This window comes from Manis javanica, chromosome 12, assembly GCF_040802235.1.
Source record: "Manis javanica isolate MJ-LG chromosome 12, MJ_LKY, whole genome shotgun sequence".
Taxonomy (NCBI): Eukaryota; Metazoa; Chordata; class Mammalia; order Pholidota; family Manidae; genus Manis; species Manis javanica.
Window position 1 is genome coordinate 102458518 of NC_133167.1, and position 27277 is coordinate 102485794.

The window sequence follows — 27277 nt, forward strand, 5'->3', positions numbered from 1 at the left end:
TTTTGGTTGCAGGAATCGAATGCATGAAATGTAATTGTTTGAAGATTTATTATCAAACCTCTTTATTGGGTCTAACAATTAAAATAACTCCCCTAATAGCATATATTATCAGTAATTACTGAATCTATCTAATGGTCTGTAATAACCTGTATCCTATTATTTTACAACTAATAATTTCTTACTTTTGAAATGAGGGACAGAGAAAACACCTAAATATATGAAACAGAGGTGCTTCTTTGAAAGTCTCTATTCTTGAAGATCTTGCTTCCTAGAAACTACCAAAATCTTGGGTGGTCCACTGCTTTGGTGCACGTGAAAAATTATGTGTGTCTAAATCTTAGTTCAATTGCAATTAGCCTTTGAGGGAATGATAGGGTTAGAGTAGTGCATGCAGTTTTAATTGGGATAGTAAGAAAAAAACTAAAAGTTTAAAATTCATGGAAGATTTATTACTCAGGTATCATACAATTAATTAGCTTTGCCTTCCCCAGCATCACTGCATATGATTAGAATCCCACAGATGAGTTTAAGGAACATTTCAAGAACCTGCTCATAGGATGATAGAACAAGGTACAGTTTTAAGGGCCTAGAGTAGGTTGGTGTCCATGGAATGGAAATCAAGAGAGAAAAGGAAGGAACATTTCAAAGGGAAAGATGTTAAGATTGTGCCTAAAAGAAGGAGAGGGATGGGTCAGATAACTCCATGATTTAAGCATGACTCCATGAAAGAATGGCATTATGTAATACATGTTTTATAGAATGAATTACATATTAGATATTATACTATGTCGAGGAAACAGCAGTGCAGTAGAAGTCAGAATTCTAAATTTAATTCCCAACTTGGTCAGGCATCATGACAGCGAGCCTCATTTTTTTCATTTGTAATACAGGAAACAATACAGCCCCATTAACTATTAGTGCAATTTAAGGATTCCAGGAAATGTATTCATTCATTTATTCACACAATCATTTATTCCACCCATCTTTATCAGGCTTCTAGGGTTCCAAGGATATGCTAAGTCAATGAAAGCAGTCCTTAATGGAAAAAGCACTATGAATATTAAAATCGTTATTGAAAATAAAATGACATGTTTCAATATGTTGAATGACGATTCTTATTCTTTAAACAAAACATAAACTGTGGGGAAAAATTTTCCTTTTAAGGTTTCAGACACAGTGTTGCTGCAGCCTTCTTCTCCAGGTGTGCTCACTCACGTAGCAAGTATTTATCGAGAACTGACAATGCACGAGACATCGTGCAGAGCTCTGCACTCTTTGCAGTTACCTACCCAGGTTATTTAAGCATACTGGGTTCTCTCTGCTTGGACTTCTTTTCATTTGACTACATTACCTACCAGGTGGCCTACCAATAAAACAAAATGAGATAACGAAAGTGAGATTCAATCTAAAATCGGGTGGAACAGAGGAAGTGAAGAGTCTCAGTGAGATAGGATGGATGGTTGGAAATTTAAATTCTATTTGCCCCCAAATAGAAGCAAAATCTGAGGATTCACTGGGAGGTCAACTCTAGTTCTAGAAATCTGGGCTTATTGGACATAAGAAGTAGTTGGAGTATGTAGCCATACCAACCTATTCAAGATAGAATAATTTATGAAACATAACAAGATAAAATCAAATTAAACATAGCTACAAAGGGAGATAGAATAAAAGAAAACGGAAGGGAAGATAAAGCCAGAAGCAATGGTAGTGGACCGAATGCCTGGTGTATATAGTTCTCTACATTTTTAAAGTAGGATACAAATCTGGCTCTAAATTACTAATCTTGTTGCTAACCCAAAGAGAGGAACATTATCAGTTACATGACTTGGAGTATTTTTAATATAAAAATTTTGTTTTGCTTTAAGCTCATCCATTGATACAGGCTTTGCACTGGCTTCAGAAAAAGTTTTGAATATACTGAGTCTGCATTTGCAAATGGGACAATTAGACCTCACAGGGTCACCAGGCTTAATGCTCCAGGAACAGAATTCTGAACATGTCATTTTCCTCCCAGAAAATTCCAAAGGGCTTCTTAATGCCTACAAAACATACAATGAACTATACACGTGAGTGTTACATTTCTTCAAAGGTGCCCCAAAATATTTTTGCAAACGTTTCCCTCATGAATCCTCCTCATGTCTCTTTGTTCTAGTCAAGCTTGCTGTACCCACCGTCTACCCTACACCTTCCCACTTAATGCGTCATCACTTCTGCCTGCAAAGAGGTTTTCTTCCCCTTTCTGTAGCCAAACCCTATGGACTTCAACCTCTAAGAAAGATGATATCCTTTCTGTTTTCTTCAAGTAACAACCGATTATTTCTTCTTGGAGTCTGTTCAGAGTACTTCAACCATGCCTTTTCTCACTTTCGTCTTTGTATTATAATTAATTTTATAGGTCTCATGTTCCCTGGTGGACTCTCCATGGGCAGGGTTCACATCTAATTCACTTTTGAACCCCTAAGGACCGTACAAGGATTGATACTCAACCAATATTTGTTGAATGAATGACTGTTCATGAAGAATTCAATGAAGAAAGTATAGATGTGTTAAAAAGTGGAGAATGCCCGTATCACCTTTAATTGCAAGGTAATTTGCAAACATGTTTTATATCCCCAACTGAATCCTTACATCATGAAAGATAGGGACTCTAACTTAAATTTCTTAGGACTTTTGCATATCTTCACTGCGCCTTTTACCTGAAAGATTCCAAAAATGTGCTGCCTGGTTGGTGACATTTACACAGTAATGGCACCTTGGTGGGGGAGTCGGGGTCATCTCATCCAGGCAGGGTACCATGTAACTCACCTCAGAAAACAGATTTTGGGAATATTTAACATTCCATAAATACTATGGAACCATAGCAGACATTTTGATTTTAAAACCTACCTTTTATGGCATGCAAATAATGGAAATATTACATAAAATATTTAGGACTATATAAAACATAAACATACAAGAAATGAAACAATGTATAAAGTGTACGTCACAGATTACCAAACACAGTTATGTTTTCCTTGTGCTTTAAAGCATATGACTAGAAATGCCCCAAATTAGATATTCCAGAAAAGGCATAGAATATTTTTTCAAAATATTCTTCCGTTTTTTAAAAAAAAATTATTAGCACAATTTTTACTAGAAATCATGTATTAAAACCAACGAGTGCCTCTACTCAGTTCACTCTGCCTTCCTCTTGACAACTTCCTACCGTTCATGTGCTTTCACGACAGCCTAACAGTTGCTTGTTTTTATTTCGTAAGTTGAATAAAAAGTATAGCAGATACTTTTGAAAACACATTCTATTAATAATAAACATTAGATAGATAAGACTTTGAATTTTGCTCAGACTTTTGCCACCAAAGAATTTAGCTCTTCAACAGGGTCATGTAAGGCTGTGACTTTCAACCTACTTGGCACCGGGCAATGACTTGGGTCATGGTACACGCGCACTGAATGAGGTGTGTTCACTAGTATTAGACCACGAAAGCAGGAGGCACAGAAGCTATTTGACGATGGGATAGATTCCAGTTTAAGCAACTGAGAACCCCCCAATTCCAAGCAAATGGAAGGCATATTAACTGAGCTCTGCAGGGGGGAAGAAAAGAAACTTCTGGCAATTTTCTTGCACAGAAACTGTGCTGTTACGAATCAGTGGGGTGAAAGGGGCCTTGGTGAGAAATGACAATAATACGGGATGTTTATTTTTCAATGGGATATTTTCTTGAATACGTTACATGTCTGAGCTTCATTTATTTTACAGTACTTATTTAAAGGATCTAAAAGATATAGTGTCTGGCATTTAAGGGCTAAGTGGTAACTTATTAGTGGTAGGGGAGAAACAACTCCCTTCAGGGCCAAACATCATAAGGAAATGCAAAGTAATTGAAGAGTCTCTTCAGCAACTAATACCATTATCACAAGTAAGAACATACAATCAAATAGGTCTGAAGAGGAAGCGCTGCTCCTCTAGCAGATAACAAAACAAAGATCCGAAATGTCATAGGAATCAAAACCGAACTGACATCTTGCCAGTTTCCATAGAGGGGGAATCTCATAGTCGTGCAGCTGGGTGGTATCTCTTTTTTTCCCCACCCAGTATGACCAGACTCAGGCAAATACAATTTTTAAGTAAGAAAAAGAAAAGAAACACCTGGTGTTTGAACATATCTGGGCATATTCGCTGGTTTGAGGGTTTTTTTTTTTTTTAATTAAAAGCCACTCCCGACAGCTTCCAGACTGCTATGTGCGATGCAATCCCCAGCTCTTGTTTACAGCCTTGAGCTGTGGTCTTTGGGGAGCAGAGTGGAAATGAACTTTCAAACTGGAAAGCAAGGAGAGAAAATAATACCTGCTGGGAGGTAAAAATATCTTTCTGTGAGGACGTGTGCATGCGGACGCATGGGAGGTACAGATGGGAGCCAGAGATGAGAGGTGAGGAGGGCACCTGCTGGCAGAGCTTTGAGCTGGTGTCACCACCCCCATCCTTCCTGATTCGGGGCCACCTCTTCCTTCCCTGGTCACAGTTGTGGGTGGTTTGCATAGGTCCTCAGGGAAGAAATACTCGAGTTTGGAATAGAGAGAGAGGAGCTGGGGAGCTCAGAGCTGTGCTGCTTTAAAATAATTCTGTGCCATCTGAGTGAAGTGCTAGCAAAAGGCAAATGGGATGGGGAGAGGCGGAGAGAAGAGGGGGAAAGAAAGAGAAACAGAACAGAACAGAAATGTTCTTAAGTTGACTGATCTGCCAGAGAACAAACACTGTCACACAAAACACCTACTGGGCGTTCACCTGCCTATGGCTTGGGTACACTTGCATACTGACACCAGCAACTTGAATAAATGAATAAATTTGGGTTCTGGCTCTCTAAGAGTTTATAATACGATACGCAGACCACGCTGATCTAGACAAACAACTTCGAAGGAGCCTAAGCCCATTCACCGGTGATCAGCTGAGGTGGGGTGAAAGCCTTTGTTTCTGAATCATACAATAAGCTCTTTCTCACTTGACTTCCAGGCTGTGTCTTCACCTCCTCCTACCTGTCTCAAATAAAACGTGAGTTTTCTTCAAAACTGGCCTCTTTCTTAAAATGGATCTCTAAAACAAAACATGTAAAACTTTTTGGTTGCTGTTTATTTTATTACTGTATTAGTTTTAACGACAGTGATCAGAGCTTGGAGGGGATGGACCAAGTGCACAAGGGCCAGATCATAGTTTTCTTTTGAGTTTGAAAATCCCCATCTGATTCTTAGATTGAGCATCTTTTATTCTATTATCAACTAACTCTGTGACCATCTGGAAAGTGCTTTCTCTTGATTTTCTAATGGCAAATTTAGGTAATAATGCCTCCCTCACCTGGCTACATTTCAAGAGCCATTAGGAAGAGTGTATTATAAATTCAAAATTTTTGATGACACTGAAAATAGTAAATTATGTATAAAAATGTCTGCTTTGTCCAGAAAACCTTCATATACAGCAGACATTTAGTTGTCACTACTTCCCTAGGAGGAAAAAAAATTAAGCAGTAAAAATTTTCCTTCTAAATGGGAAAAATTTGAGCTATGGAAATATATGTTTTTTTTTTGTCAGATGACAACTCAGTGGAGCTGATATTAGAGCAAAAACACTTAGATACTCAGCATGCTTTCTTTTCTCCTTTTCCTACCTACCCTACCAACACCTGCCCCCCGCCAAGCTAACCACCTAGTGGAAATTAGAAAATAAAGACCTCACCTCATTCAGAAAATCACTTTCACATCAACTTATTCCCGTGGTTCATTATTTTAACTAGTGATTCTCATACAAGTCAAGTGTTTGAAAGTGAATTGCCCATTTATATACCTCTGCAAGGTTTTAGTTAAAATACAGCACTGGGTAAAAATTTTCTCCATGAATTATCTGTCACTTGTAAACTTCAGACAGTTGCATGCAATTCAAATGAAAGTAAAAATATGTTTTAAAAACCATAAAATGCTATGTAAGTAAATAATATTGCTCTTATCACCTTCACCATCAGACAAGTGATTGTAAGGGTGTTTATATAAAGACACTTGTGTATGAAAAATGAGATAAATGAGAAGGTAGAAAAGGAAGCATGTACTGAACAGAGGGTATTATTTAAGTGACTGTAGATGAACTGATTTACTGTACTTATTGAGTTAGAGGATTTGGTTTAGTTTCGTTACGATCATTTCTTGAAATGAGGATTAGAAGAAAACATCAAGGTATGATTCTTTAAATCTTTGCATTCTTTTTCTTGGAGAATCCATTGTACCTTCTGCTTTAAGCAACGTGGCAACTTAGATTACCTGTCAACTCCCTTGCCATAAAAATACCCAGAACTGCTGGATAAAATAAAATAAATAAATGCCTTTTGAATTCATCCCTTTAGTGTACCTAGTGAATGTTCTAACATTTGCCAGGCCTTGTTCCAGGCAACTGACGGGACAGCAGAGAACCACACAGCCAACAATATCAGCCTAGCACGTATACTTTAGGTTAATATAACTGAACTGGAGAGAAAGGATGGGCCAGAAAGAGAGGGGAGAGAAAAAGTGTTGAGAGCATGTGAGCTGAGCTGACACTTAGCTTCTCTGAAGAGATTTGCTAGTTTCTGAAATCTTTTTAATGTACAAGAAAATGACAAGAGATAATGCCTCAATTGTTACTAAGACCCTTACAAAAGGTCTGGATCCTTGAAGAGCTATAGCCTTTTTCTAAGAGTAGACCTTAAATATCTTCTCTTTGCCAATGCAACTATAAGGAATCTTGCTGTAATTTGTCTTAAGCTTTGGATGGGGAAGAGAAGAACTGAAAATTTTGACCACTGGCTTGAGCTTCCCTAGGGTTGGAGTATGAGGTTGAAACTTCTACTGCCAACATAGTTCTTAACCCAAAGCCAAGAAATTAATATTGCAGGTTATCCTGCATCAGCAATGTTCCTCCCTGGGGTGCCTGGCAAAAGCAAATGCAAAGCTTTAGACAAGTCCTCAACTCAAGTCACAAAGGATTTTCAAAGAAAAATCTGGCTTTCAATGAATTTTCCATCTAAAATCACAAAATTTAAGAGGAAACCACCACCTTGAGCCAAAAATCTAGACAAAAGAAACAGCAGAAATTTATCTCCCTCAAAATGTCAGATAATATAGCCATCAGATAAAACTATGAGCATGTTTAGAATGACTGAAGACTTAAAACCATAAAGAATAAGGCATGATGGGAAAAAAGCAGTTTTTTTAAAGTAGAATGCATATAGATAAGAAAAACACAGTCACTGAAACTACAAACTTATTGGATGGTTTTAACAGCATATCAGACACAACTGTAGAGAGGGTTAGTGAACTGGAAAAGAGATCTGGGAAGTCACTCAGATGGCATCTGGAAGATCAAGAGTACTTAAATATGAAAGAATAGTTCAAAGACAAAAAAGGAAAGAATGAAAAATATACACCCAGTGAGAGTTCTAGAAGGCAAGAACAGTTTTCTTTAAAGTTAGAGAACTTTCTCCGAAGTTCCTAATACCATGCGTATAGCTGTCAAATCACAAAGAACATGGACTTGCTTATCTCCCGCTCATTTCATATGAATTATATCCATTCTTCTCTCTTTTTGTTATTGGATAACAGCTTTTTTTGATTATGATTTTTTTTAAAAGGTAACTTCTCTTGAATGGCAATAACTCCTCCTTAAAGAGATTCTGGTGTCTATGATTGCTGCTCCAAAGTGTGCTGTTAATCTAAAATGTCAAGCACCCTAACCAAATTGAGTGGGTGGAAACAAATGTACATGGGTACCTTTTGCTTGTTAAAATAGTTGATCTTTTAATATACTTAATACAGGTAACGCCATAGACATATATCCCTTATGGAATTCTTAGTTTAGCATAATAATTTCTTACAGAAATATACATAAAGCTCATCTTTATACATGCATAGAAAGTTGCTTAAAAATACCTTTAAAATTTCTCACTAGATCAGGAAGTCCTTCTACCCATTTAAAAACATTTTACCTGAGAGAGTAAGCAAAAAAAGGATGAAGTTGTCCCGATCTTGACAGTAAAGAATTGTTGACATATAATCAATAAACACTTTTCTCCTCTCTCATTACCTAATGAGCATTTGATTTTAGTGCAATTAAATTTTATTGACTTTATATAGAGTATATGAAATGATATAAATAGAGCACATATTTGTTATATGGATAAAGACAGGCTTCAAGGCAACTGAAAGCTATCACTAGGTGATAAGAGGCCTATAAAGAAAAAGAGAAGCAAATTGGATATTCCGAATAATGCAGAATTTGCTATGCTTTTTAGATAACATATTCTTTATCACAAAGAAAGCATCTGGTATAGAAGAAAGAACTAGAAAAGGATAAAGGAGACACAGGGTTTAGTGCTCATTTTATCTAATGAAATGTAACCGCATATAAACCAACTAACTTCTGGGCCTCAGTTTTTCTCCTGTGTAAGAAAAAAAAAATGGTGATGGTGGGGTTATGGTGGGCTCAAGCAATTTATTCTCAAGTTTTCAGCTTTAAAATTCTCTTTTAGGTACTATATAATATCTTTCTGGAAACCTATTAGCTTATTTATAAATAGTAAAACTTTAAGGTAATTAAAAAATCATATTATTGTAAGTTATACATATAAAACAGTTAAAGAACATATAGTAAAAAACTGCTTTATTTCAAATGTAAATATTACGAAACTTCCACCATATTAATTCATGCCATAAATACCTACCGTATAATCGTGTTCTAAATATTAAAATTCATAATTTTGTTTGTAAGAAAAACCACTCTATATTACCTTATGTTATAATTAGGAACATCTTAAGGTATGCATAGTCCCAATCATTTTATACCAATTTAAAATTTAAAATCAAAATCAAATTTCTCAGCTCCATACTCTAATCAACTGAGCTAACTGGCCAACTTTTCTTCAGATTTCAGTATTAAAATCGCTCATGAAAAGCAATGTAAAAAGCGGCATGCAATTTTCAACCTTAGTAAAACTGATCATTTTTTTAGAAGTTATGATGCCAGTTATAATACATTTGTAATCCATTTTAGGAAAGAGGAGATGCAGACTACTTTACCTCAACCTTTTTCTGATTTTTGTTTTTTAAGTGATTTCACTAACTCAAGGAAAAATGAGTGGCCAGAAACACACAAAGTGTCCAACAACCTCACCGATCTTGTCTGCCCCCAAATATTATAAGTTCGCCATTGATATTTTCCTTGCATATTGTTCAATTATCATATTCATTACCTGTACTTGATTGAGTCCATATTGGCCATAAATGTCTTACACTGAAATGGAATCAAATCTCCTCCTAATCTGATTGTGGCAGAGATGTGTGTTATTCCAAACATAAAATACTAGGTACCTGCAGCCTACTTCAGGGGCTGGTAAGCATAAACCAGGCAATGATGCTCTCTGATTAAAAGGGAGGTCGAGTCAGAGTGTGAGCGGACACACGCCTACTCGCTGAATTCCCTTCTCTGTCATTAGTACTTTGGGGATACTATTTGTGTGTGTGTTTATAACACTAAAAGCCTCTTCCCAATATATAGTTTCTGCTGCTTTAATGACTGAGCACGAATGGGAAAGCAGGATGGCACCAAAAGCAGGAGATATTATGAAAACCAACATCAATATGAGATCATGGACACGAAAGCGCTCTTTCTGTAAGTTGCAAAGCATTACACAAATGTGAGGTACTGTTATTGTTTGGGAGATTAACGATCAGTATTTTCTAAGGCTTTGTCATGCATTTAAAAATAGTAGTGAGCCGGGAAGACTGCATCTTTCTACAGGATGCTCAGCGCCACTAGAAATCTTTCTCTCAATCAAAATAGAGGTTCAAAAGGAAAGTAAGGTATTCTTTCGTAGGTCTTTTGATCTGTTATTTCTTAAATTTACACATATTTTAGTGCCAGTTTATTAAGATGTTCATAGAGAGGTAAGTGAGCACTGGTTTTACAGTGGAGATGAGTAAAGAGTAGTCTACACAGGCTGCCACAACAAAATACCACATACGGTGACTTATGCGACAGAAATGTATTTCCTCTCAGTCTGGGGGCTGGAAGTCCCGGATCAAGGTCTGGGAGTCAGCTTCCGGGGAGGGTTCGCTTCCCAGCTTGTGGACAGCTGCCTCCTCCCCGCACTCTGGTGCTGAGAAGCCGGCCCTCTGGTTCCTGTGTTTTTAAGGATACTAATCCTACCGGATGAAGGTCCTACCCCTATGATCCCACTTAACCTTAGTTTCTTCTTTAGCCCTCCCATCTCCAAATACAGTCACATAGGTGTCAAGGCTTCAAGGTATGAACTTTGGGGGAACCAAACATTTGGTCCATAACACCCGGGTTTAAGCTCCCTGTTTCAAGTTTAGTAACCATGTAACTTGAGCAAATTAATTTCATATTCTAAATTCTCCAATTCCGCATCTGCAAACCGGGATAACAAACTCTCCTATACAAAAATGTTGTGAGGCATAAAAGAGATAAGGTATATTGAAGTACTTTCATAAACGATGAAGTGCTATTTTAATGTAGGGTCTTATTTTCTAGATTTATCCCATTTATTCAAATAAAGCTATAAAAATTTATTTTTACCATTTTTTTTTTTGTCAAAGATGTTTTGGTGTGACACCCATAAGATAATGTTTTCCGACAGGGAGGACTTTAAAAACACTCCATTGTCACTTCTAAATTTATAAAGGAAGATAAACACAAACTTATTTTTCAAAAGTATCTCAATGCTATTTAGAGTCCTGAGTTAGGATAATACACTAGTACAAAAGATGGAACGAAAGTATTATTACATATTACAGGAAATGATTCTCTGTGTGCAGGCTGCCTGGCTAAAATCTGCTTCAATCTTATATAGTGAAATCATACATTAGGTATTGAATTTGTATTCTTTGCATTTCAAGCAACACACAAGAAAATGATGCTCCCATCAGAACATTTGAAAATGTAAAGATGAATGAAACAACTACGTTTTATGGCATTTACTTTGAAAATCTGATTAAGATAGATGTCTTTAGCTCATAATTCTTCAATGTCACGTTGTCATAGCTCCCATCAGCAAGATGTTTTAAAGGCTTTCGATTAATATTGCATGCCAGAACTGAAATTACATCCTTTGTCGTTTAGTTCTTAATGGTGCAAGTGATATCTATCAAGTAGTGTTTTATGAAGCGTGTGTGATTTTTATTGCAGGCTGTTTTCACAAATCTTTTTCAGGTTTCAGGAAGACTGCTTAGGATTTACAATAAATATGCCCTTCTGTTGAAAATCATTATGATTCTTAAAAGGGAGGTGCAACTTACATTATCAGACTACTTATCAATAAAAAAACCTATTTGAATCTGTTGCATTCCATTTGCATAGTCTTGAAGATATCTGCTTTACTCAAATATTTTTGTAAATCATTTTATTATAATATATGCAAAATATGCACCAAACACATAGCTCACGAAGCATTCATCAGTAAGCATGTACGTTATCTGCCTAGCAAGAAAAATACATTGTATGTGGATATAGTGTGCACTATGTAATGAATGCTGATGGAGTGTGTGACAAAAGTATGCTTTATTGTTTAAATTTTAAAATATAACTGTTCATTTTTAAGAGGAATCCAGTGTCCTGACATTAATTTCAAAAGTCTTGAAACTCAAGCACATCAAATACAACTAATTTTCATTTTGTTCAAGACCAAGGGTAATAACAGAATCTTACATATAAATGAAGAGGACACAGAAAACAATTGTTGAAAAAAAGGCAATTTGTACATTCGATATATACATGTATTTCTTGCTTCGAATATAATCCAACATATTTATAAGTTGTGGCTCTACCTTTAACATGTTTTACTGTTTCAGTCTTGGTTCCTTTTAGCTATACAATTAGGGAGATAGAATCTGATATCAAAGGGCTTTTTTTGTTTTTAAAAAATCCATAATTCTATAGTATTTTAAGTGTGTGTATGTGTGTTTTTGTGTCCATACACATGCAGTTTAAAGCTTTGGTTGCTGACTTTAACTCTCTAATGCTGTTATGCTTTATCACTTTGAACTTCATAACATATGAATCTGCTCAGGCTTGGGACATTCTACACTGCAGATGTCCCCTTCTTTCTCTGCTGGGTCAGTTATGACGGCCATGACCTGACCCCCAGGGTGGAGGAGGCCTGAGATAGCAGCATTAGCAGGTAACACCAGCACAGCCCGGGGGCTGCACGACATGCTGAGAACCAGCCTGGGGAATCACGGCATCACGAAGATGCTTGTTTCTGGTGCAGGAGACATCAGCTTGACTAAAGATGGCAACGCACTGCTTCAAAAAATGCAAATTCAATACCTAACAGCTTCCTTAATAGCTGAAGCAGGAACAGCCCAGGATAACATAACCAGTGATGGTACCCATCCAATGTCCTAATCACTGGAGAGCTGCTGAAACAGGCAGATCTCTAGATATCTGAGGGTCGTCATCCCAGAATAATAACGGAAGGATTTGAAGCTGCAAAGGAAAAGGCACTTCAGCTTTTGGAACAAGTCAAAGTAAGCAAAGGGACGGACAGGGAAACATTGAACAGATGTGGCCAGAACTTCCCTACATACTAATGCTCCCGCTGAACTTCCTGACGTCTTAACGGAAGCTGTAGTGGAATCCATTTGGCCCCTGGAAATCAAGACGAACCTATTGAACTCTTCAAGGTGGGGAGCATGGAGATAAAACATAAATCTGAAGCTGATACAAGCATAATCAGAGGTCTTGTTTTGGACCATGGGGCACGGTACCCTGATATGAAAAAGTGTAGGGATACACACATCCTCACATACAATGTGTCCTTAAAATATGAGTGAATTCTGACTTTCTTCTTCTTTTTCTTTTTTTATTTACAATAGTGCAGAGCACAGAGAGACACTAATAGAAGCTAAAAGAAAATTCATTGAAGAAGCGTAAAAAATAATACAACTGAAAAAGTCTGTGGTGATTCAGGCAAAGGATTTGTTGTTATTAATCAAAAGGGAATCGAGCCCTTTTCCTTAGATGCTCTTGCAAAAGACGGCACACTGGCTCTGCACAGAGCTACAAGGGGAAAAAGGGAGAGGCTGACTCTTGCTTGGGGTGGGACACCTTTACATTCTTTTGATCACCTACATTCCGCATGTTTGGGACATGAAGGACTTGTCTGGAGTATACATTAGGAGAAGGGAAGTTCACCTTTATTGACAAATGGAACAATTTTTACACTGTTAACATTACTGGTCAAAGGACCAAATAAGCATGTACTAACTCAAATCAAAGATGCAAAACCGAGATGGCTTGAGGGCTGTTAAGAACACTATTGATGGTGGTTGTGTAGTTCAAGGTGTTAGTGTAGGGAAGGGGCAATGGCAGAAATCCTGATTAAATATAAGCCCCCGGGTAAAGGGCAGGGCCCAGCTTGGAGGTCAAGCATTTGCTGAGGCATCGCTCATTATTCCTAAGGTTCTTCCTCAGAACTCTGGTTTTGACCTTCAGCAAACAGTAGATGAAGCGCAAGCAGATTATTCAGAATCAGGTCATCTTGGGAGTGTGGACTTGAACACAGGTGAGTCACTGGTACAGCAGAAGTAGGGGGTCTGGGAAAACTACTGCGTAAAGAAAGTGTCTCCACTCCCGTGCTGTGACTGCCACCAACATTCTGCTGGTTGGTGAGATCATGGAAGTTGAAATATCTTCTCTAAAAGGTTGAACTGAAGCACTCCTTGTAGCATCTGAATCATGAAGACTACAGAGTGATCCTAGTAACAGAGCCATGGAATTTTTGTCCAAGCCTAAAATGATTTTCAGAGGAATTTTTGTTTCCATATGAAAAAAAGGAGAGAACACTGCTGCCTATTCAAATTTTGAAGTTATGAAATTCTAGTTACAGTATTTTTTAAACTGCACTGAAATGCATACATTTTTTACCCAATGAAGAGTGTTTTGCTCTATGTCAGTGATATAAAAATACAAGCTAGAGATAGGCATATGTTATATACTTTGTTATTAAATATTCCTTGACAGACAAAACAAAACCTACTGAAGACAAAACAACTGATCAAGAACGTTATAAAGGATAATAGCAAGAGGTTTATTCTGGGATGTGTCTCCCCTGGTCCCCTATCTCCATAGTTGATATAAGATACACTGGCTACAACTCTCCTTAGTAGCTGTGGTCTTTAGGGACCTCGCAGACATGAGGCTTCTGCCAACTATGTGTCTATTATAAAGGAGAATAAAAATATTAACATTAAGATCGACATTCTTATCCAGCATTGCCCTGCATATTCATCTTGTTTGGATAATGGCACATTTAAAATTAGAGTCTACTTATCTGGTTTCAGACATCAGGGGATAATGCAGATGGAAAAGGTTTTTCAAATTCAAATTCCCCATGGCAGGTCACTGCAATTCTCATTAATTCTATAAGGAAGAGCTTGCCTCTCTTTCAATGTTTACTTGTATTTTTTTTCTTTTTTTTTTTTTTTGCTGTATGTGGTTCACTGAAGGAATGGCAGAGTTCACTTTAGAAACATTTTCTCCATTAGCTAGAATTGATTTTTAAAGCATTCCAACACGTCCATATCCAGTCTATAACAATTCCTTTAACCCCTGATCCTCAAAAATACCATGTGATTAAAAGTTAATGCTCTTCACTGGAAAAAAAAGGAATTACATACTTTTCCTCTATTTTATGTTTCTTTGCAAGCTACCAGTAGTTTAATCAGTAATTCCAGAAAGGAGTGACTAAAAACCTAAAAGGGAGTTACTAAAAATCTAGGTTCAATGTAACTTCACAGATCCTGAATACAAAAGCGAGGTCACATGGGAGGGAGGAATCCACAAAGGAAAATTACATTCATTAAGGTTTATTAAACTCATTTTGCGAATTGCACAATATACGTCATTTTACTTACTCACAGACACATTGACACTGTTAGCATTTATTCCTATTTTCAAAGAAAGGAAGAAAAGCTCTGAGAAATTGAGAACTCTGGAATTGGTCAGAGAATAGGACCCCAAAGCTTTCCACATTAATTTACACAGGAATAATTATTTTTGTCAGTTTTGTTTCAGGCATGTTGTCAAAAAGAAAATGAAGAGGAAATGTTAATATACTATTGTAGAATAAAGAAATATGCCTTAGGGGACACGCTGGACCAGATGGACTTTACAGATACATACAGAATACTCCCTCCAAAAGCAACAAAATGCACGTTCTTCTCAAGTACACATGGAACATTCCCCAGGAGAGTGCATATATTAGGTCACAAAACAAGTAAATTTAAGAAGATTTAAACTTCTCAATAACGTTAAGAAGATTGAAATTGTAACAACCACATTCTCTAACCACAATGGTATGAAACTAGAAATCAATGACAAGAAGACAACTGGAGAAACCACAGAAATGTGGAGGTTAAAAAACACGCTGCTGAACAACCAATCAGTCAGTGAAGAAAATAAATGCCTAGAGACAATTGAAAATAGAAATATGACATTCCAAAATCTTTGGGATGCAGCAAAAGTAGGTCTAAGAGGGTTGATTATAGCTATACAGACTTACTTAAAGAAACAAGAAAAATTTCCAATAGACAAGCTAACTTTACATCTAAAGGAGCTATAAAAAAGAACAGCAACCAAGACCCAAAGTCAGCAGAAGGAAGGAAATAACAGAGCTCAGAGTAGAAATAAATGTATTAGAGACTAAGAAAATATAGAAAAGATCAATGAAACTAAGAGCTGGTTCTTTGAAAAGACAAGCAAAATTGACAAATCTTTAGCTAGATTAATCAAGAAAGAAAGGGCACTATAAAAGCAGAAATATAAATGGAGCAGATATAACTGACACCACAGAAATACAAAGAATCATAAGAGAGTATTATGAACAATGATACGTCAACACTGGACAATGTAGAAGAAATGGATAAATTCCTAGAAGCATACAATCTCCCAAGACTGAACTGTGAAGAAATAGAAAACCTGAATAGACTTATTACTAGTAAGGGAACTGGCTCACTAATCAAAAACTTCCCAACAAACAAAATACCAGGACCAGATAGCTTCACCAGTGAATTCTATTGAACATTCAAGGAAGACTTAATACATGTCCTTCTCAAAGTGTTCCCAAAAATGGAAGATGAGGGAACACTTTCAAACTCCTTTTATGAGGTCAGCATAACCCCGATACCAAAACAAGACAAAGATGAAGGAACGAACAAAAGGAGGGAGGGATGGAGGGAGGAAGGAAACTATGGGCCAATATCATTGATAAAGATAGATGCAAAGATGGTCAACAAAATATTAGAAAATTGAATTCAATAATATAGGAAAAGAATCATACACCAAGATCAAGTGGGAGTTATTCCAAAGATGCAAGTTCAACATCTGCAAATTAATGTGATACAAACATTTACAAAATGAATGATAAAATTCATATGATCATCTCAATAGATGAAGAAAAAGCATTTGACAAAAATTCAACATCCATTTATGATAAACACTCTCAGCAAAGTGGGTATACAGACAGACCATTATAAAGGCCATAGAAGACAAACCCACAGCTAAAATCATCTTCAGTGGTGAAAAGCTGAAAGCTTTCCTTCTAAGATAAAAAAACAAGACAAGAAGCCCCCATTTGCCATTTATTCCACATAGTATTGGAAGTCCTAGCCATATCAATTAGGCAATAAATTAAAAAATAAATAAATAAATAAATGGCATTCTAATTGAAAGGAAGAAGTAAAACTGTTATTACTTAAAGATGAAAACATACTATTTGTAGAAAACCCAAAAGACTCTACCAAAAAACTGTTAGAACTAATAAATGAAATCACTGAAGTAGTAGGATACAACATCAACATACAGAAATCTGTAGTATTTCTATACAGTAATAATGAATTACCAGAAAGAGAAACTAAGAATACAACCCCATTTACAACTGCACCAAAAAGAATAAAATACCTAGGAGTGAATTTAACTAAGGAGGTGAAAGACCCAAACACTGAAAACTGAAAGACACTGAAGAAAGAAATTGAAGATGACACAAATAAATGGAGAAATAATCTGTGCTCATGGATTGGAAGACTTAATATTCTTCAAATTTCCATACTACTCAAAGCAACCTACAAATTCAATGCAATACCTATGAAAATTCCCATGGTATTCACAGAGCTAGAACAAATACTTCTAAAGTTTGTTTGGAACCACAAAAGACCTTGAACAGCCAAAGCAAACCTTAGAAAGAAGCACAAAGCTGGAGGTATCATGCTAATGTCACCTAATTTCAAACTACAGTACAAAACTATAGTGACCAAAACAGCATGAGATTGGCAAAAAGACACAGATCAATGGAATAGAATCGAGAGCCCAGAACTAAGCCCACACATATTATAACAACAATTAATTTATGACAATAGAGTCAAGGACATATGATGGAGAAAAGAATGATCTGCTCAAAAAATTGTGTTTGAAAAACTGGACAGCCCATGCAAAAGAATGAAACTTGATTACTATCTTTAACTACACACAAAAATTAACTAAAAATGGAGTTAAGACTTGAATGTAAGACCTTAAGACATAAAATTCTTAGAAGAAAATAGAGGCAGTGAGCTCCCTGTTACCAGCCTTAGCAGTATTTTTGTGGGTCTGACTCCAAAGACAAGGGAAAAACAAGTGATAATAAATGGGATTATATTAAACTATAAATCCACACAGCAAAACAAACCACCATTGAAATGAAAAGGCAACCAACTGAATGGAAGGACATTCTTGCAAACCATATTATCCTACAAGGGATTAATATCCAAAGTATGTAAAGACTTGAAACGATTCAACAACAAAAGAAACAAAGAATTAAAAAAACAGACAGAAGCTCTTTTAGGTATTTTTCCAAAGAGGATAAGCACATGGCCAACAGGCACAAGAAAAGATGTTCAACATCACAAAATCATTAGGGAAATGCAAATTAAGACCACACTGAGATACTACATCACATCAGTTAGAATGGCTATCAAAAACACAAGAAATAACAAATGGTGAAGAGGATATGGAGAAAAGGGAACCCTTGTACACTGTTGTGGGAATCTAAATTGGTACAGCCACTATGGAAAACAGTATGGAGATTTCTCAAAAAATTAAAAATAGAACTACCATATGATCCAGCTAGTTCACTTCTGAAATACCCTAAAAATACAAAAATACTGATTGAAAGTGATATATGCACCCCTAAATTCATTGCAGCATTATTTTACAACTGCCAGGAAATGGAAACTATTTAAATGCCCATCGATATCTGAAGGGATAAAAAAGATGTGGTACTACTTTTCTTTTCTTAATGACAGAGTAGAATACTACTTTGCCATAAAAAAGAATGAAATATCACCATTTGTGACAACATGAATGGACCTGGAAGATATTATGCCAAGTGAAATAAAATTAGATGGAGAAAGACAAATACTAATGATTTCACTAAAATGTGGAATCTAAAAACAAAAGGAAAACAAATTCATGGATAAGAAAACAGATTGGTGGCGACCAAAGGGGATGGGGAGTGGGAGGCAGGCAGAATGGGTGACGGTGATGTTGATGGGTGACACTCAGTTTTAGTGGGGATCAATTTTTAGTGCACACAGATGTCCAATCATACTGTTGGACACCTGAAACTTACATAATGGTACATACCAATTTCACCCCAGTTAAAATAAGTACTGTAGAAATTCAATTTTAAATTGGAGAAATGTTTATTTTATTTTGAGTCTAAGGTGCAAGTGCCACCTAGCAAAGGTCAGAGACCATTGGGAGGCGATAACAGAAGCATTATTTTATTATAGGGAAAGTGCACTGCATTTTATATGGGGAACACAGATGAAAAAATAATTTGGATGTTAATGTCCTATTTTATAAAGAATATTAACATTTTTAGTATGTGGGCAATGTTTTGTCTCATGGTTTAATATTCTGAAACCAATTCATCTCTTTCTCATGTTACAAAACAAAAATATGTTAGGCAAAGAAAAAAAGTCTCTAAAAGTGATAATTAAAAAAATACAAGATCCCAGATATTACTCCTTTTCTTCTTGTCTTTATAACACATCTTGGGGTTTCGCAGGTTATTTTACAAACTCACAATAGTTGCTAAGGTAAGCACAAAATATTTTTCCTAACATTCTTAAGGAATTACTAGAGTTATCAAATCAAACAGTCTTACAAAGCACAAGCCTACAGGCTCATCTTTGATTATCACTACAATTTACAGACAAATATTTGTGACAGCATTATTAGAAGTTCTTGGTTTTGGGTTTATAAAGAACCATTAACTCTTTATTGTCTTACTTGGATCATAGACTGCCATATTTGTATTTTTGTGAGGGCATCTAAATAGGGCCGATTTCATATATTGAAAACAAAATAATGTCTGCTTCCCCTATAATTTATTTCTTAGGTATATGTTACAGTACAGGTAATTGACTTGTTTAACCTTATACATGTTATAAAAACAAGAATATCAGGAAAAGAATAAAAACAGAATTTATATTAACATGTTTAGTAATCGGCTTCTTTATGTCAATGCAATTAGAGGTAGTACACTTTAAATACATAATTTGACTTAAAAAATATAATCTGAATTCAAATGGCAAAGACAGATGCAATTAAATGATTACTCATGCAAATTAGAAGGTATTCTAACAAAGAAAGCTAATTAACTTTCAAACAATGAAGAGTTTGAAATCCAAGTCATACACAACACATTACTGCACACAAAGAAATGAAAAGTGACCTCAGAAACACTCTTTAAATTAAAAAAATGGACCACATGTAATTAGCAACCAAGGCTGAATTAATCGGGTTTAGCAGCAAACATTTTGCCCTGGCACTGCATGAAAGCTGGTTAAGTTGGTTGAATAGGCTGTGATGTCTGCCATGCCTTCATTCATGCTTGTTGCTCACAAAGACCAGCATCAGGAAAACACTTTCTGATTTCAAGGCAAGTCAGAAATATGAAGATTTATAACGGGGCAGACCTAATGGAGCTGTCAAAAAAGGGAAGTTACACTCGCAATGAAACGGTCACATCACTATCGAGTTTCCATCCTAATTGAAAAAAGAAAAATTCTTTGTGAAGAACCGTGCAAATGTAATTGGTAAAAAAATGACTCACAGTAAAAAGAGGAAAGAAAAACAGGGCTGGAAGGGCTACTCCTTCCAAGACTTAGAGCCGAGGTCAGAGGTAATGCGGTGCACAGGGAGGCAGTGGATTTAGTATAGTGCCTCTCTCTAAGGGCTTTAGGCCCTTTTATTTAGAATACAGAAGAGTCAGAATGAGACGAAAGACAAGGAAAGCACCTAACTTCCAAAATAGCATTACACTACATCAGTAATAGTGTCACAGTAGAAGAAATGACAGCTCTCCAATGAGTACCTTTGTCTCCACTTACTTCAATTAAACTCCCTAGACTTTAAAGTGAATCTGAATGACTTTTTAAACAGAAAAAAAAAAAAAACGACTCATCAAGACTGATTAAGATTTGATTTCTGTCCTCTAATGGTCCTCAACTATAGTGACATCCTACTTGAAGGAACCGAAATAACAGCGAACACAAACCTCAGCATCACGCCACTTCCTCAAAAGCACCAAGATTTCAGGCGCTGCCCCTCTGCCTGTTCACAGGTAAGTTAGTTTTCAGTGTTTCTTCCTTTGCAGGAGGCACGGATCCATTAATTTTGAAATGAAAATTACAACAAAAGTATACTACAGTGAATGTTTCGATGAACTTTCTTTATACCAGAGCACCGTGACAACTTTCTTGAAAGTAAACTCATGCGATTTTAAAAGACTGGTGTAAAGTATGGTTCCTGAAAATTCATCTAGACAGCATACCCATACTGGTGGGAAAAAGAGAAGTTTTCAAATCTGTGGACATAATTACAAAAAATCCATTGTAGCCAATGTAATGTCAGTACTCCTAAAGGAAGACATATTTCTCGTCTTCTCCAAGTCTGGGGCATTTTCAATCTGCCCCGAACTAAATTCCTCCTTCTCTTATACACCTGCCCACGCCATCTCCTCTTCACAACCATTCCACTTTTCCACTAAAATCACCATTTTCTACTCAAAAGTTTGGTGATATTTTGGCTCTTCCTTTTTTAATCCTTGATTAATTATCAACAAGTCTGTGGTTGGTTTATTCAAAAAGTATCATGGTTATGTCGTGTCCCCTGGATTCCCACCACATTGCCCCATCTAGACTTTTTTATTAAGTTAAAAATCCTTGTCTGCGGAGTAGGTATAAACTCTGTGGAAAACTATGCTGACCCCTTTGCCTACTGGCTCTCTCCCATCTATCCTGCATACAACTGACAACTTGGCTTCCTTAAATTTATTCTTCTTGAATCAACAATGGTTCGTTGCTGCCAAGCCACAAGTCCAAATTTTATTTACCCAATAATGTTCATGCACATGAAGATACAGAAGGAGAGGCGGGTGAAGGGGACGAGGAGAAGGCCTAAAGGAGCTTCCGCTCTTTTTGGAGACAGGACTTACATGCCTCCAACAGGCGGAACACAAATCTTACGCAAGTGCAATAAAGAAAAAAATATTCAAACTCTAGGTGGAACGTGACTAAGGAAACATTTGCTTTGTGCTGGGGTTAGCTTGGAAAGCTGAAAGCGCAGGCTAATAACCTTCAGCTAACTTTGAAGAGAGAAGCAAAGATTTAGAAAAGTCAGAGTGGTGGTCATAAAGGTTGTGGAGATGAGGACGGACGCTGGTTTGGAAAGCGAGTTAAGAGAGAGAGAGTTCTGGGCAAAGTGGAGACAGTCAACGACTTTAAGCTCCAAGAGGAAGAATGTGTACTTGGTTTGGTAGGTCATGTAGAGGTTGCACGGAAGGGATTTGTTAGGAAAAAAGATGTCTGCGTTAGAGTAACCCAGGTGCTCTCGTGGCAGGGATTTGGCTGTGAAGTGATGACCATCTTAAATGTGGGAGCTGAGTACACTCACTTGGTGATCGTTCATTCATTCATTCCATATATACTTATGGAGCACTTAGCACAGCATTAGGGACATATTTGTTAAACAAATAAATCAGGTTTTAACTAGGTTGCTAATAGCCTAGAAATGTTTACATATTAGGGTATTTTGGTGAGATAGTTTATAGGTTCTGAGTATTTGAGGAATCGTAAAGATAGTTGAAACTGGAATAAAGAAGTGCTATTATTTATGTGTGTGGTAACCATAGTCATTAATGTTAAAACATAGTCCCCAAATTTACATAATTTCTTCCAATTTATTAAATTTTCTATGCTATTAATTCAGTAGATCTACTTAATGATGGTTCCAATGATACTTCTGAAGTTATTCCAGTTCTCTGTGTAACCTACTAAGTGGTCAGAAATTCCTGTTAGATGTTTATCCCTCCATTATAGCAATACAGAAGGGGTCTTTATTCAAACCCCTAATATCTTTAGATGCCTTCTGGGTTGACATCCCATCCAATTCTAATGAGTAGGCACAGTTTTCTCCTTCACTGATTCACTCATTAGTTCATACAACACATATTCATTTAACTCCTACAGTATTTAAGGCACTTGCCAGGTGCTAGTAATTCAACCATCAGTTAGATACTTTTCCTGCCTTTTTAGAGCTTCTATTGTGTCTGAGTCCCCCATGCCCAGTTTGTTTTTTTCTACTCTATTATTATATTGCCTTCCCACTCTTAGGTATACAAACACACAGACATCAAATATTATCTGGTAAATAATCTAAAAGATGAAATATGCTCAATTCTGAAAGGTTCACACAGGGGGTTTTTGTGATAATGTTTGAATTGTCTGGACAAATGTACCATCAGGCAGAGAGAAGCCTTTCGTTCAACCGGGAAGAGGGGGAGCATGAAGGTGAGACGGAGCCCAGGGAAGCACTACTTCAGGTTGGTTAGCGCTGGGCAGGGCAGGGGAAAGGAAGTGACATAGGAAATGAAGTTGGAAAGATGGGAAGAAAAGGATTGTAACAGGCCTGGCCTTGTGTATCAGCTACAGAATTCACATACTGCAGCAGCCACAGGAAGGTGCTGAAAGATTTTAAGTAAATGAAGGTGGTCAGAGATGCATGTCATGGCGATAACTCTGGCAGCGGCATGGAGGATGGATAGGTGGGTGTTGTGTCTGGGTGAGCGGCGGGTGATGGGAATCAGCAGATATTGGCAGTACAGTATTGAATATATAAACCAAAGCCCTGGCAATGTGGATGACGTGACATAGGGTCAGATTCAAGAGATAATTAAGAGGTAGAATAAATTACCTTTAGCAACAGATTAAATTAAGGGTAGGGTAAAAAGAGAGGGATGTACATAGAATTTTCAAAATGTCTTCAGAAATGTCTTTCATCTTTTAAAATTACTTAAAATCACGGCAACTCAGCATTAACCCTCTTTGGTTCTCACCACTCTAATCATTCTGGAAATCTACATGGGTTGGCTTATAATTCTGTTAAATTGTGGTTATTGAGAAGTTTTCTCACCAGAGCATTTCAGTGTGTGTATTGTCTCTCCTTTTGAACTGCAAAGTCTATCTTTGTCTGTTAACTCAACAGTACTGAGTGAAAACAATACGTATATCTAGTTCTTTTCATTTTTTATCCAACATTCAAGGTGCTTTTTCACACACGCTTTTTCACGTTAAAAACACATAAAGCAGCAGAAAGAAAAAGAAACAGATTGGGAGAAAGAAATTTGGTATTGGATGGGGAACTGAACCTGATTTCTTAAAACAATGCTTATGATGTGGCACGGTGAAGAGAATACAAAGCTAAACAAATAATCTACTGAATAAATACCAAAATCTTGTACAGTGGATTTTCTTAAAATTGTCTGAAATACAAACCTGAGTGCACTCTTATTTGAAGCTGATTTCTCCTTACGGTGATGTTTTATTCACGGCTTAAAAATGAAAACAATTGGACATGCTCTAACTCTTCCAGAGAATGTTCAATTCTTGGACATAAAAGATAAAAAGAAAGGAAAGCACAGAAAATGACTATTTTTCAACTTAGGACCTTACTCTTTAATTGATTACTATTCACGTTTAGAGATGAGAATTTTAGGATAGCTCCTTCCTAAGAATATCCATGTTAAATTCTTCCATTGATTTCTTCCTTTAATACAGTGGTCTAGAAAGGATTTGCTATTTTTCTAAGACAGATGACTTTAATTTATTTTCATTTCCTGAAATAGAGAAGCATGATATCCCATCACTGCTTTGTGGAATATTTAAAATAAATGGAAGTATACATGTATACTTTCTATTTATGCAAATTAAGAAAATTATGAAAGCAGAGATAAGCTAGTTTTTGGGTATTGTATGATTTGATTTATGTAAAGTTCAAAAAAGAAACTAATTTATGGTTTTAGAAGTCAAGTTAATGGTTTACCATTCAGAGGTAGAAGTGGGCACAAAAGTGAGTTCTGTATGAAATACATGGGCCATGTTTTACTTCTTAGGGTGCTGGTTACATGGGTGTGTTCACTTTTTAAAATTCATTGAACTTCATATAATTTATGTACTTTTATGTAGAATGTTAGAGTTCAATAAATCTTTTTAAATAGCCCTATTTGATGTTGACCTTGCAGGAAAGAAATTGGGGAGTCGTAAAGAGGAATTAGGAAGCTATGTTGATAATTTAATTTTGAAAATTATGAAGACGGAGATGAAGCATTTTATATATATAAACTATAAGTCTGTTGCCACCTGTTTTTGTAAATAAAGTTTCAAAGGAGCACAACCATGTGCATTCATTTGCTTTTGTACAACAACAATGGACTTCAGCATTTGCCACCCCATGACCCACTAAAAACCTAAAAATACGTACTCTCTGGCTCTTTAAGAAAAAGTTGCCAACCAGTTTTTTTTAACTGAAAATTTTGAGACAACTGTAGACTCACATGTGGTTTCAAGAAATAACACAGTGAGATCCAAGTACCCTTTACTCAGTTCCCCGCAATGGTAACATCTTGCAAAATTCACACCAGGATATTGACATTGATACAAATCTGCCTTTCTTATTCAGATTTCCCAGTTTCACTTGTATTTCTGGTGTGTGTGTGTATTTTTTCTATACAATTTTATATGTCTATACTAACTAGTTTTAGACATACACTTATTAACTGCTTCCTCAATAGGAAGGGCTTTTTCTTATCCTTTGTTCAGAAGGTAAAAATTGTGGTATTAAAATAAAAAAGTGTAAGGTTCACGTCAGCTTCAAGTTTAGCAGAAGTTGGGGAGATAACCAGATTTAAGGCCTATCTGTAAAGTCATTTTAAAAAAAGGAAACATGCTCATGGATGTGAGCAAAATAAACTGTTTTATATCTGTAACTGCATTGTAAAAATTTTCATTTTTGAAGTACGTTTTTTTGGGACACTTATACACTTACTACCAAAACCTGGGGGGCCAGATGGGGGTGTGCACAGGCAGTGCCAGGGCAGGGGACGAGAAAAAGGAGAGGTAACCAAATTTTAGTTGTATTAATAGGTTAATCTGTCACTTAATATTGAAACTTTATCTACATGTCATTTAAAATTATTATCAGAAAGGCCAAGATAATAAATTTTAGAGTATGTTTGAGTTAAAATATACCATAGCACCTATAAGTGGTGCAATGAAATGCTTTCATATTTTAAACAATTCTTTATACAGTGCTCAGGAGAATCCATTTGCCTAAAGATGTTTCCTTTATTTCTAAAGAAAGGAAGAAATAAGGCAGAAGTTTCATAAATACAATTTAGTACAGATGGTAATAAATAAATGCACGAAGGAAATGCATACCAAATGGAAACAATCCATAAGCAAATCCTTCCTAGGAGTAGCCTTTCTGGAATAAAGTAGAGAATAAATGAGTGAATAAATAAATAATAAATAATAAAGCTGTGGTAAATTGCAATTCTGCTAACTGTAGAAATCCGCATTAGCAAAATCAGTTTGACATGACTAGTCATTTTACAAGACTGAAAAAAGGCATACAGAAGAATATAAATTTCTAGCCTCACATAACCAAAGGAAATCGCCAGGTTGTAATAAAAAAATTGTGAAACTTGGGATTAAATTGTGAGAAAGCATTTTGAGTCATAAATGGAGAAGGCAGCATGTTCAAGAATTAAGTCTTTTTGTCAATTAAAATACTTTTCTGTGCTTGAAATGAAATGGGAGATACTAGGAGCAAGAGGCCTTCAAGGAGAATTCACTTTAGTTGTTTGTCATATAGCTAATCTATTTATTTTTACTCCTAAACAATGAAAATACATGGTTTCCACTCTAAAAATAGGTGGAAATAAACAAGGACTGATGTGACAAGAACTGCTTAAGTGCAATCGTCTCAGTGATGTATGAAATATGAATCTCAATATTTTTCCTTATTAATAAACATAACATTACATTTGGGAATATCTGGAAGTAAGCTATAAATAAACTTTCTTTCAAATATTCAATCACAGAAAATTCAATTCTGATAGAACACTTCAGAACTCCCTTTCTTAGATCTGTCTCTCTAGTACCCATCTCAAATTTGTGAGAAAAATCTTCAGAATTTTAACAGATACACTGCTTTGAAGTCATAAATATTGGTGGCATTCATTCAATGTGGGAAATCAGGCTGAAACACAAGTATATTTGATGTTCAATGTTTCTTTTCACTTTTATTATCTCCCCATCATTTCTTTTTATAAACAGCTCTCTCTGATGGTGTCACACAGAATTTTCATCAGGTGATTCCCTCCTAAAAATAGGATTGTGAAACTTGGTTGCCTTGTCAAAAAGCTCACTTGGGTGTTTATTCAGAAGAAAATACTCTAAAACTTGTCAAAACTTTTTATAGAAACTTATTCAAAATTAATATTTTAAGTTGATCTGATAAATTTATATTGTCAATAACAGACACCTATTTAGTTCAGAGCGTATGCACATATTTATTACTGGCTATCTTCCAAAAGGTCTCATTATTCAGGGGAGTCCTCCTTCTCAAATCTCAACAATACTGAGATTCAAAAAACAAAGCAATGTCTTTGGAGTCTGGTTTGGATTTCTGAGTCTCATTGTCCTAATGTAGAAAATGTGGATCGACAGCTACTACCCCTAGAGGCTCAGGGAGAATGAAATGTGATGAAATAGTATTTGGCACAATTTATAATTTATAACAGATGATCAATGCAAAACTAGTTTTTTACTATTGTTTGACCTGACCATAATCAGCAAAGCCATG

At 36.1% G+C, this 27277-nt stretch overlaps 1 protein-coding gene and 1 pseudogene across 4 annotated transcripts in view; one reads left to right on the top strand and one right to left on the bottom strand.

Annotated features, from left to right (window-relative positions):
* The window catches only part of TENM3 (teneurin transmembrane protein 3), a 2338142-nt gene that overhangs the window by 164473 nt on the left and 2146392 nt on the right, over positions 1-27277 (bottom strand). The window lies entirely within an intron of this gene.
* Positions 12233-13825, top strand: LOC108402684 (T-complex protein 1 subunit zeta pseudogene; annotated as a pseudogene).